Here is a 12,109-nt window from a genome sequence, read left to right as displayed (position 1 = left end):
AAACACTCGACCTTGTTTGACAGCTGTCAGCACCCTGTGAAGAGCCCACTATCAAAATTAAGTTTATAATAATACGGCTTTTTTATCAGTCGGGCAATTTATTGTTAATTAATCGGTTTCACGCGTCGACGGAGAAGCAGTTTAAATCGCTGTTAGCTGACCAGCTAACTTTTCCATCCGTTGCTAACATTAGCTTGCTAGCTAACGACCGTTAGCACGAACGCTAGCTAGCTGGACAGGTTGAAGGCAAGCGAATAAAACATCTCACCTTCTGATCACCACCTTTCGACCTCGGCGTCGTCTGTGTCGAGATCCTTTCCCTCGGGCTGAGAGCGAGACGGTGTCCTTGAAACAATGAGTGCGGCAGGCAAAGGTTTTCAGAGGCGGTTTTAGTAGCTGACTCGTACAGTGCAGTCGGTCAGCTCTTTTTTTTTTTCTCTCTCCCTTCTCCTGACGTGTCCTGCCTGCTCAATGACACAGCTCTCTATCTGCTGCCTGTAATCTGGACCGTATCATCGAAGAGCTTTGTTAACGTGGCAGTGTGTGACTTATACTCGGTTCGTTCATAAAGCCTTATTCGATCGGTTTCATTGTTCGTTTTATTTTCTTTTCTTCTCACTAACTGTCTCTCCTTCAGAGCCAGCCGATCCTCTGTGTGAGTGTGCTTGCTTGCTTCTTGGCTGCCCCTCTCTCCTGGAACCGACCGTGGCCGAATGACAGCGAAAGATCAGCCGAGACACACTTCCGCTTCTGGGACGGCCCCTCTTCGCTTTGGCCACGCCTTCACGGGGCCACACCTCGGTACGCGATTGGCTGGACCACCGGCAACCTCTCCCAAATTCTTCATCATTTAACAGCTATGCACCAATAATATAACCACGCCGTGCTTAAGTGCCTACCCACTCAGGGCAGAAAAAAACCCTCCTCCCATCGCGGTCCTGTCTTTTCACGATGCAGCCTATATCAGGTCGTGAGAAAAATGAGAAACCCAACCCCCCCACCAAAGCTTCAGTAAAAGCGCATCCTTGGCTCGGGCTTTTTGATCCCTAGCTCATTTGTTGTGTGGAGATGGAACAAGGAGGTATGCTATCATTTTTTGGTGGTGGTTTTTGTTGTTTTAGTGTTCCTTTTAATGCATAACTGAAATGCAAATCTCGTCTTCTTCACACTGGCCACTGCACTCTGCAGTATTATTCAGCATTATCCTTTTTGTCAGGTGGGTAGAGACTCCTCTTTTCAATGTTTCCCAATCAGTCAATCTTTATTCAGCACTCATTGTCCATAGAAAGAAAACACCAGAAAGAAATACACCCACAAAGAGACTACAGGAGTGCCTCCAATAAAGACTGATGTTTTGCCAAACCTGATATCAATTTAGCCCAGTGATCTCATTCTCAGGTGTGTTGAGCCTGAATATAAATTTAAACATGAGATTTATATAGCTTTAAATATACTGATTCCAGCAGTTACAAGCATCTCACTTGCCATTTTGGTCTCTTTAGTAACAACCTCATAGCATCATTATAAACTACATTCAGCTCTCTTCCCTGTAGTTCATCCACAGGTGTTCTGTATACAGATGTGTACGTTATGCTCTAAATAAAGAAATTTTCACTCATTCTGTACATGCATTAAATTTGCATAAGAGGATGTTCGCTTGAGCATACATTAACTGACATGCCTATAAATATCATTGTCATCTGTCATTGGATCTGCAGGATATTTTATCTCATTACTGACAGTCAGATTATTATCTGACAATGCAAACTTTGGAAATGCGAGATAGATTTCCTCCTTAGTCAATATAGAATCTAGAAATCATATCACTCTTACAGGCATTGCAAGTAATACGCAGAACATTTGTGAAGTAGCTGCTGGAGACAAGCACTACTAGGACTGAAGACCACAAGATCATCTGCATACATGATATGGTTCAGTAAATTTACAGGCTCTTATATTCTTTGACACATCATGGACATAAAGATTCAAAAAAAATTTAAAATTTAAATTTAATTTAAAAAAAAAAAATTCTCCTTGTTAGACAAGGAGTTATGTTCTATACCAAAAGAAAAGCTGGTTAATATAATATCTCCTATCTGTGTTACATCTGTACTCACACTGTCTTATGATAGCTTTTATTATGAGAAAACAGCCTATTCAATCCAAAATCAAAAGCAGCTGTCATGTAATCATACAGTTAAATATGTAGTGACAACCAGGAAGCAGGAAGCAACCAGAAGCAGCACCAAGAGCCAGAAAGAAAGCTTTAAGTTTTTAAAACCCATTTCACCTCTCATCCAAAAACCAAAAGGTGGAGAGTCCCAGGTATTTAAACCCTAATGTTGCCAAGGACGTGGTCGTTGACACACTATTAATCACGTACGTCATCACATGAGCCAAGGTGTGTCATTACCACCAGAGGTTTCAGGTGAAACCACTGTGAGACCTTGCCCCACCCTATCATGTGACCTGTCAAGGTCACCTGATGTGAGTCGGGGTTGAGGCACCTGCCGTAAGCCACCGCCTCCTTCGATGATGGTTGTCCACAGTGGACATATATGGCCTCTTTTACTCCTATTTCAAACCATCTGTCACTCCTCACTGCGTAGCGTACACTATGTTGCTTAGTTTCTGTTTGGGAGTTTTGTTTTACGGATGAACCGGTTTTTGTCTGAGGGTGTGGCTGGGTCTGAAGTACACTTATGTACCTATGTACACGTATGTGTTCCTTTTGTTTCCCTTGTGCCATAGAGGGAACATTTTCTGTCAAGTATGGCAGGGTCCTGATCACCCCAAGTTTGTGTTCCGGAGGGTGGTGGGAGTTAAAAGTACTGATTTGATTTGGCTTCCAGTGAACTTCTATGTTAAGGCTTATATCCTTGTCAGTGTGCACAGCACAGTCCAGAAATGACAAACTATTATCCTTTGTATATCACACAAAATACACAAATCCATTATATTATATTAAAGTAGGCAGATTACAAGTGTCAGCTATGGTTCTATCTTGTGAACCAAATCCTAACTTCATGTATGTAGTATATAAATGCTTTATTCATTAAATCCATCCATCCATCCGTCCATTCATCCATCCATCCATCCGTCCATTCATCCATCCATTCATCTATTCATTCTCTTCGATTTATCCAACTCAGGGTCAAGACAGGGCAAGAGGCCGGGTGCCGATACCATTTTAGCTTCAAATCATTTTGTTTTGGTTGATTATTTTAATCGTTTGGCACCTTTTTCTGAGACGTTTTGATGAACAAGGGGCATGCTAGGAAATATAAATTACTTTTACCTCTGACTCCGGTCATAGTCCATTGTAGTGATCAGAAGCTGGAATGAAGATGCTATACATGATTTTTCCACTTAGTGTGTGTGAGAGAGACATAGTATGTTCTGCCCCAGGCCCTAACAGAGTTTGAAGCCTGTGGGATAAAGCACCCTTAAGAAATAGAGGTAGGTGCTTGTGTTTTTACCTTTCCACAAAGCCAGGTTAGTGTTTATGCTAACATAAGGTTGAATAAGCCTGCTTGTGTCCTGATTTAATGGACAGAAATTAGAGAGGAGACAATCTTATAATCTCAAATTCAGTAAGAAAAGAAGAAAAGATTTCCTCTTTTGATCTAAAAAAGCAATTTTCTCTGTGTACAGTATTAACTGACATCTAGGATTGATTTGATTCGTCATACCAATATGAATCTGTCCCAGTTTTTTCTAGGGTATCACATGTAGCCCATTTAAGAGTTGTGGTTGTGTCTGCTTTACTCTGTCAGATGACCATCCAACCACCTTTTTTCCTTCATCTCCCACCCACACCAATAACCTCCTCTTCTTTTATCTGTTTCCCTGTCCTCCTGCGTCCTTCTCTCTTGTATGGTCATTATCACAGAGAGGTCATCAAACAGCTTTGACTCTGTCAGTCTCACTGACCCTCGACTGGCAGCATTACACGCAAGCCGCAAATGGCAATCTCATAAATCTGTCACTTCAAATCCAGCTGGGAGAGAGCGATAAATTAGGGGAACATGCAGTCTCCTGCATTATTTAATATATACAGGAAGGATGAGCAGGCCACGGAGCAGGTATTGGCAGGGTTAAGGAGTGACCGGATTAAAGCAATCAGATTAAGAGAATAGATTGCAGATGCCTGATAATGTGATCATTCGCATTCTGCTTGGAGGCTGTGCAAATACCCGTAGATGTGTACAAATAAGACAATATTGCAATAAGAAATCCATCCACCTATCCTCTGCCACTTGATCTGGTTGTGGAGACAGCTAAGCCAAGATGCCCAGACTTCCCTCACCCAGCTACGTCCTGCAGCTCTTCTGGGGGAACTCCAAGGTGTTCCCTAGCCAGCCAAAACGCAGTATGTCCGGGGGCCTCTTCCCACTTGGACATGTCCAAGAAATCCTCACATATGAGGCATCCAGGTGGTGATCAGATGCCCGGACCACCTCAACTGTTTTGGGTTTTTTTACCGTAGAGGAGCAGCGGTTCTGCTTAACTGCAGCCTAACACTCGTATCACAAATTTCTATCATCATTTGCATTTCTTCTCCTCATTTTTTAAAATCTCTGTTCTGTTCCGCAAACAAAAGTGTTCAAGGGAAATCTTCATGCACTGGAGGGTGAAAAACAGCAGGAGGAAGGAGTAATGTTTTTTTTAAAAATCATAAATGGGATCCAGCTTTCTGCCACTCCTCATGCTCTACACTAGTATGAGTAAAGAGTAGAGCTTAAGGAATTCGATTTGTTTCAGTAGGAGATGGTTCTTACCTAAAGATCTGTGGCTTGGAAACAATGCCAAATATTATTTTTTGTTCATGTTCTGCTTCAGAAATATTCATATTGAATTTAAGTTGCACAATTAAATCCTCTTTTTATATTCTCCGAAATATAATTAAGCCCCATGACTGTCTAAACATAATAAAATAATCATTTTACCCCTACTGCTTTTGTTAATTAGAGTATCGTGTCCACAGTAGCTCCATCCTAACACTTTTATCTTAAATTTCTATCATTATACACGCAACCTCCGTTTCCCTTTTTCATCATTCTTCAATCTCCACTCTGGTCTGCAAACAAAACTGCTCAAAAGAAATCTTCTTCATACACTGGGGGGAGAAAATCAGCAGGAGGAAGGACTAATATTTAAAAATCCTAAATGTGATCCAGTTTTATGGCCCTTCTTGAGTGTAGGACACAGTATTCCTTTCACAGTGGGGCAGATGATTAGGCAGAGTGCTCGGTGCTGTAAATGGATTTCTAGGACAGAATAACCGGTCCTGCTGGCCTCACTCAGGAGACAACACCCTCTCCTCCTACTGTCCCTTTTCTCCGCCTTTTGCTGTCTGTCACAAAAACACATTTTTTTCTTCCAAATTCTTTATGCCCAGAACAACCCTAAAAACAGCACGAGGCAGAAGGGGAAGTAAATTACATATTTATGAAACTATTTATAAGACCTACTGCGAATCTACAGTTTCAGCCTGAAATTCGACTGTTTTCAAAGCTACCGAGATGTGTAATTTATCTACTGTATGAACTTGCTAATAGCCAGTTTTATCATGTATTCACTTTCTGGCAATGGTTTTCTGTGCGCTCTGCCATATTCAAGAGTGGATAGGTACTATGAATAAAACATTGAATCCATTAAAAAATTAATCACCTCTACCTAAGGCATAATTATGGTGCAATTCCTCCCAGAGTGTACGCGCGCATGTGTGTGTGTGTGTGTTTGTGAATCAAGTGTGCATTTATAAGCGTGCACAGAGGTGCCTGAGAGCAAATGCACACAAGTTCACAATATTTGATGTTTAATTTCTTAAAATCTCATTTCAACAATTTCCTGCTGTTTTGATTTTTGGTAGAAAATTCTGCAGCCAAACCCAAAAGTGCATAGTAGACAATAATCTTAAAAAAATAAATAAATTATGTATTCCTAAGTTTACACATGAACAATACAGGATTTTGACTTTGACAGCGATTGTATTTGTGTAAATTATGTAGATGTTTACATGTGTAGTGTTGACCAGCGTAACAAAGCCTTATGGTGTGCTATTGTAGAGTTGTGTTTGGGTCCTATAAAATATTCATTTGGATCGGGCATGTGGCTGAGAAAGAAAACTGTGTGGGTAGTTTGGGGATGCAAAGGACCTTGGAGTATGGATGGGAAGCTCCTCATTGATCTATGGGTAATATTTATAATCACTAACAACCTCACTTTAAATATAAGCTGAAAAAAACCCAACTTGCTCCACTTTTTATATAACAGAAAAGCTCATCTCCTCAATGTTTTTCTTTTTTCTTTTTTTTTTGCCCGACAGCCTCAGACCCTTCATCCTTCCTTCATCCATCCAGTGTATTTTCCCCTGTTGTGTGCTCCCTGGGGACCCTATACTAATTAAGCCGAAGAGGTCTTTCTGGGTAGCGGGCTGAGATGACTGTTTGAAAAAGACACATGGACTGTGTGTGTGTGTGTGCATCCATGTGGGTGTGTGTGTGTGTCACAAAGGCCAGGCTGATTTCATGACTCCACTGGGCACAGAAGGGATAATAAATTACAACAGAGCAGCAGCTGGGGGCCTGTGATGTGAGGGTCAGTGTGCGTGTGCATCGTGTGCATCGTGTGCATGTGTACGCAAATAAGTGGTTAAATGTGTTGAAAGAAATTTCAAATTTCAAAATTTTCCAGAGCAAAAACTGAGAAATCTGCAATTTCACTCCCAAGTTTTATGTGATAATTATGCAGCTTTCCATATTGGTAAATAAAAAACTAACACAGGCAATGAAAAAAATAGTTTTTAATTTGCTGTATAATTTCAGGAGTGAAAACAATTATTTTATTTGGAGAGGCACCAAAGTCAGAGAGCAAACAGGAACAATTAGCATAAATGTTGTAGAAAATTAGTAGCGGTGGATTATCCGTTATTGCCCTGGTGGTAATCAGATGTGAACAGCACACATCACTGTGAAAAAAGGGTCATAAAGATTTTAGCCTCTATTCAAACAGGGATTGAACATGGTGTCTTGGGCAAAGTGGGTCAAGGATGTACAAAAGTACAGTTGTGTTTGTCCGTCTTTATATCTTTCACTACAGTACGTTCCCGTATGTTGAGCCGTTTCTGTAGTATGCACGGCAGCATGCAATTTGTGAATTTGTTGTTGCCATGGTGATGTCAAATTTGGGCAACTTGCTCATTCATTCACGGTTCGTGACATAAAAAGGAGTCTAATTCTGCTCATTTTCATGTTATCCTATTTTTCTTATGAAGCAACGCAAGAAACATTTCAAACCCATTCATTAGCCAAAGGTTCTGTGTGTGTGTGTGTGTGTGTGTGTGTGTGTGTGTGTGTGTGTGTGTGTGTGTGTGTGTGTGTGTGTGTGTAAATGTGTAATTAAAGAATGTGCGCAAACGTGGGTGTGAAATCAATTGAGGACCTCTGCCTCTAAAGCCAGAGTGGTTTCATTTACCTTCTGGGCACTTCTCCATGGCCGAGGAGTCTGGCTGTGTGACAGGCTGGAAAGAGCCACAAAAACAGTCACTGGGTGGAAGTGGTGGCCAGCTTCAAATAAAAAAAAAAAAACTATGAAATACACCATTTTCAGTTCTCTTCCACATGATGTGTGATGGGATGTATTAGGGCCACATTAAGATGAAAAGATGTTATTAATCATTTTGAGAAGAAAGTCGAAATTTAGAGATTAGAGTTGTTGTTTCAAGACAAACTGCTATGGCCTCTACAAAACGTCTTGTGTAGATGAGTTAGCAAAATCGTACTTCAGAATCGGTTTTACTTACAAGGAAATGACTTCTCTTTTAGCACATAAACAAAAGGAGATGGTGCAGAAAATTGCATCTGGTCAAAATGAAATGGCAGGCAGTGGACAGGTGCAACCCGGTTGCTAAAATGATGATCGAGACTAGTTATCTATGGCCACTTTAACATAGCCCGATGTAACTCAAAGCTTCTTTTATCATGGTGGGGTGTTTTAATTACTGGTGATAAACGGCTGATTAGGAATTAACTTGAGTCTAATATTGTTTGAATTTAATTTAAATCTGCTGACATCGCCAGTTGTTTCTTTGTAGCCGTTTTGCCACAATTATGAATGATTTTTATTTAATTTTTTAAACTACCAAGAAGCAGACATCATAGTTCTTAAAATTCCCAAGCCTCACACTATAAATAATGCCCAGGAGGCTGACACTTAACCAGCTGTTTGCCAGCATTTTGTCATATCAGCTGAGCTGAAGCCACAGCTGAAGGACAAATTGGTGGCTCTGCCTCCGCTATGAGTGCAGTCCTTCAGCTGTGAGGTCAACAGCAAAACCTGATGTTTGCCACCAGTAACATTTCATTTTCATTCAGGAGTCTGAAAATTGCTATTGACCTACAAAACGGGATTATAAAGGTCCACTGACCTGTTAGTTGTTCACCAACTTGTGTCTCTTGTTTAGTCTACGTTGGCTTTATCGTCTGTGTTTGTCTGTCTAGTTTTCTCTTTTGTGTGTTTCTCAACAGATGATTTACCAACACACACTCACTGTGCTGACAGAGGCTGAAAGAAAGAGCAATGGACAGAGAAATGCTGAGTCAAGCGGACCTGAGACTCCCTATGCCTCAATAAAGGTACAAAGCACGTGGCCTCATCAATAATGGAAAGTTCTCCTTAAAGCTCTGAAAGTCCCAGATGCATGTGTGTTTATGTTGTGTGCTTTTTTTCTTGGACTTGTGGGTATGAGGTGCTCTCTTTTTCATAGTTTATGTGTGTATACAGTTGTGGTCAGAAGTTTACAGACACTTATCATTGGCTTAAAAGTCATGGTAATTTTGGGCTTTTAATTATTTCTTGGAACTGTTCTTTTTCCACAGTGCACAAGTTTGAAGTTATTTTGGATTTCTCTAATCCACACAGTATCAAAAGTATACATAGAGGCTCAAATGTATACATACATCCCAACTGATATTTGATTAATTTGGTTACCTTTGCAGAATTGGTAGAGTTCATTTAAATTGGATGGTTTCCTGACATGGACCCAGCCGTTAAGTGTAAACCACAAATTTTGGTTTGTTGTGGTCGGGGTTTTGGGGTTTTGGGAAGGCCTTTCCACAAGCTTAATATTAGTCTGATTAATTCATTCCAAAACCAGATTTGATGTGTGTTTGGGATTCCTGTCCTGTTGTAGCCGTCAGTTGTGTCCAAGTTTTCACCTTCTAGCTGTTGATTTGAAATGAAGGTAAGAATTTGAAGGCGGATCTCCTCCTTCATTATTCCATCCATTTGAAAACATCACCTTTTCATGTCATGTGATTATGCTTTGTCTTGTCTCACCCATGTTGGCAGCTGCAAATTTCAGTCAAGGCTGAAGCTGTGTATTTTGGAGCAGGGTGAATCGTTCCAGTGCTGCAAACCAGAAAGGTTTGCAGCACTGGAAACCTTTCCAACCGCAAAAGGTTGGAGTACCCACTCTGAGTCAGGGAAGGGTTACTGCCCCAAGTGGAAGAGTTTAAGTATCTCGGAGCCTTGTTCACAAGTGAGGGAAGAGGAAAGTGGGAATTCGACAGACAGATTGGTGCTATGGACACTAGGACGCTGCACCGGTCTGTTGTGGTGAAGAGAGAGCTGAGCGTAAAAGTGAAGCCAGTTGATCTATATCTTCACCCTCACCTATGGTCACGTACTTTGGGTGGTGACCGAAAGAATGAGATCGCAGATATAAGCGGCAGAAATGAGCTTTCTCCAAAGGGTGGCTGGCCTCTCTCTTAGAGATAGTTCAGCCATCCGAGGGGGGCTCATAGTAGAGCCGTCTTCTCCTCCACATTGAAAGGAGCCATTTGAGGTGGTTCAGGCATCTGACAAGGATGCCTCCTGGGTGCCTCCTGGGTGAAGTGTTCCGGGCATGTCCCAGGGATGAGGCCCTGGGGCAGACCCAGGAGAGATTATAACTCTTGGCTGGCCTGGGGGAGGCTTGGTGTTCCCCAGACAAGCTGGAGGAGGTGGCTAGGGAGAGGGAGGTCTGGGCTTCTCTGCTTAGGCTGCTGCCCCATTATCCTGGCCCCAGGTAAGTGGAAGAAGATGAATGGATGGTTTCTTTCTTGGTCGGCGCCCTATCAGTCCTTAATGATGTAAACTCACTTTACTGTGGACAGTGACACTGGTGTTCCAGCAGTTTCCAGTTCGTGACAGGCTTTGTGGTTCTTGAGTTGCTCCTGAGTATCCTAATAAATTTCCTCTCATCTGAGGGCGACAGTTTGTGTTTTCTTCCAGACCCCAGCAAAATGGTGAGACATCTCAATAACTCTGAACTGTTGATCCTGGAATCTGAAGTTGTTTAGATATGGCTCAGAGAGCTTCCCAACTTGAGTAAATCTACAACTCTCCTTAGACCTTCACCGAGTTCCTTGGACTTTCTCATTGATCTGAGTATTGGTCCGTCCAGTGAGCGCTGTCAAACAATTCCTTTTCATTCTGGCGAAGAGAAACAACCATGATCACTAATGAAAAGTTAACAAGTCAAGTTAAAAGATGTCACGTAACCTTCAGTACCACTTATTAAAAGGTTTAAGCAAGCGTATGTATATATTTGAACCTGTGTGTATAGTTAAACAGTCACACTTCAGGGATTAAAGGCAAGTCACACATCAGTCATTTCCTTTAACAGTAAAAATTCAGCTTTATGTTGCTGTCATGCTAGTGTTTCTAGTTAGAGCTGGGTAAGGTTACTTTAAGTACATGTCAATGCAATGTCCTTCAATGTGCAGGAAAAGCAGCTGTGAGCAAGTCTGAGCTTCCAGTTGGGAGGAGGATGCACAAGAAGAGATAATTTGGCTCATAGTATTTTCAGATCACTCGGAGGTGGAGCTTCAAGAGTCTCTTATCAGTCGACACAGCTGTACCTCCGAGGACACTGTGATGTACTGTGATGTGTGTCGGACGGCAGATGTAGCGAAAAGCGTGTGCGAATAATATGAAACCTACCAGCTGAAGGTTTCCAGACAGGACTGCATGTTACTCCCTCCAGCAACTCTGTAATCCCCCCAAATCTTAGTTTACTCAACTGCGAACTGAGAATTAAGGAATTTCTGGCACACGCTCCTAAAGGCTGAACCTTACGCCACAAGCATGCAAAGTGCCAGCCATTTCACTTTGCATTGCTTTGAACTATCAAAGTCTATCACTTGTAGACATTAATTAGGTGTTTTGAAACACCCAGGAGACTTTTCACGTTATTTAATGGTTTGATTGAAGGAAACCTTTTTGTTTAATTATATTTTCTGTCTTTGATTTCACAAAAACAGAAAAATAACTGTGACCATAATTCCATGTGAATATGCAATGTCCAAATTCCAATGCAAATTACTGTATTTCACCAAATATAGCGTGGAGAATGCAAAACGACAGGGGCTTTTCTTGCTGCACAGCTTAGGGACCTACACGTAAAAATTGGGAATTCATCCAGAGAGGGAAATCTCAAAGGATGATGAGATGCTGTCTTTCAACAAAAATCGAAAGGGTACATTTAAGGTCAGGGTTAGGCCAGCATACAAGGTTTATCTCAAATTTCAATTCAATTTTGAGTTATATAGCCATCTTTTTATTTTACCTCATGGCCTGATGTATGAAATTACATGCGAAAAAGTAACAAATACATAGAAGCAACATGCATGCACATTTTATTCATACTCTGCTTCATGTTAAGTGGGATTTAAAAGTGTTGTTCTGCCCTAAATTTACACCATATGTCATAAATGGAAACTCGTCCGAAGTCTTAGGGTTTGATTTGACTTCTCAGATGAATCTATATAAAAAATATAATGTAGCCTATGCAAGTGGCTGATATCATTACCAGCATTCACACTTTGAAATGGTATATTATGAATAAATTACCTTGTGGTGATTTCTCAGAGTTTTATATGCGGTGGCAGCCATGATAGAAAAGAGCGAGGACCCTCCTAGGGTTTGTTTGTTTTTTTCAGAGGCAAACATATTTGTCCTGTCTTTGTCCATTCCTTCACATCCTTTCATATAGTTTTGGCAATCTCCCTCCAGCTGTTTGCTGACATCTTTGAGTCCTTTTAGTAAAGCTACGATTTTGATT

The 12,109-nt window shown here is 41.2% G+C and overlaps 1 protein-coding gene and 1 long non-coding RNA gene across 3 annotated transcripts in view; both read right to left on the bottom strand.

Moving 5' to 3' along the window:
- The window catches only part of cpeb4b (cytoplasmic polyadenylation element binding protein 4b), a 31,622-nt gene extending 30,741 nt beyond the window's left edge, over positions 1-881 (bottom strand). Inside the window, exon 1 of one of the 2 annotated variants that reach the window (XM_039617932.1) lies at positions 269-881. The gene's annotated coding sequence lies outside the window, so the exon portion shown is untranslated. The remainder of the gene's footprint in view (positions 1-268) is intronic. The other variant, XM_031748501.2, reaches the window with a different exon arrangement.
- A 5,982-nt stretch (positions 882-6,863) lies between these two features.
- LOC120442144 lies at positions 6,864-8,524 on the bottom strand. Its single transcript, XR_005614509.1, has 3 exons — positions 8,432-8,524; positions 7,480-7,571; positions 6,864-6,973 (listed from the first exon to the last, which is right to left on the bottom strand). It is a non-coding gene; the product is annotated as an uncharacterized LOC120442144 (long non-coding RNA).
- Between the last annotated feature and the right edge of the window lie 3,585 nt (positions 8,525-12,109).

Source organism: Oreochromis aureus, linkage group 10, assembly GCF_013358895.1.
Source record: "Oreochromis aureus strain Israel breed Guangdong linkage group 10, ZZ_aureus, whole genome shotgun sequence".
In the NCBI taxonomy this organism is placed as follows: domain Eukaryota; kingdom Metazoa; phylum Chordata; class Actinopteri; order Cichliformes; family Cichlidae; genus Oreochromis; species Oreochromis aureus.
The sequence above is the reverse complement of the archived record's forward strand: the minus strand, read 5'-3'. Positions and strand labels throughout refer to the sequence as shown.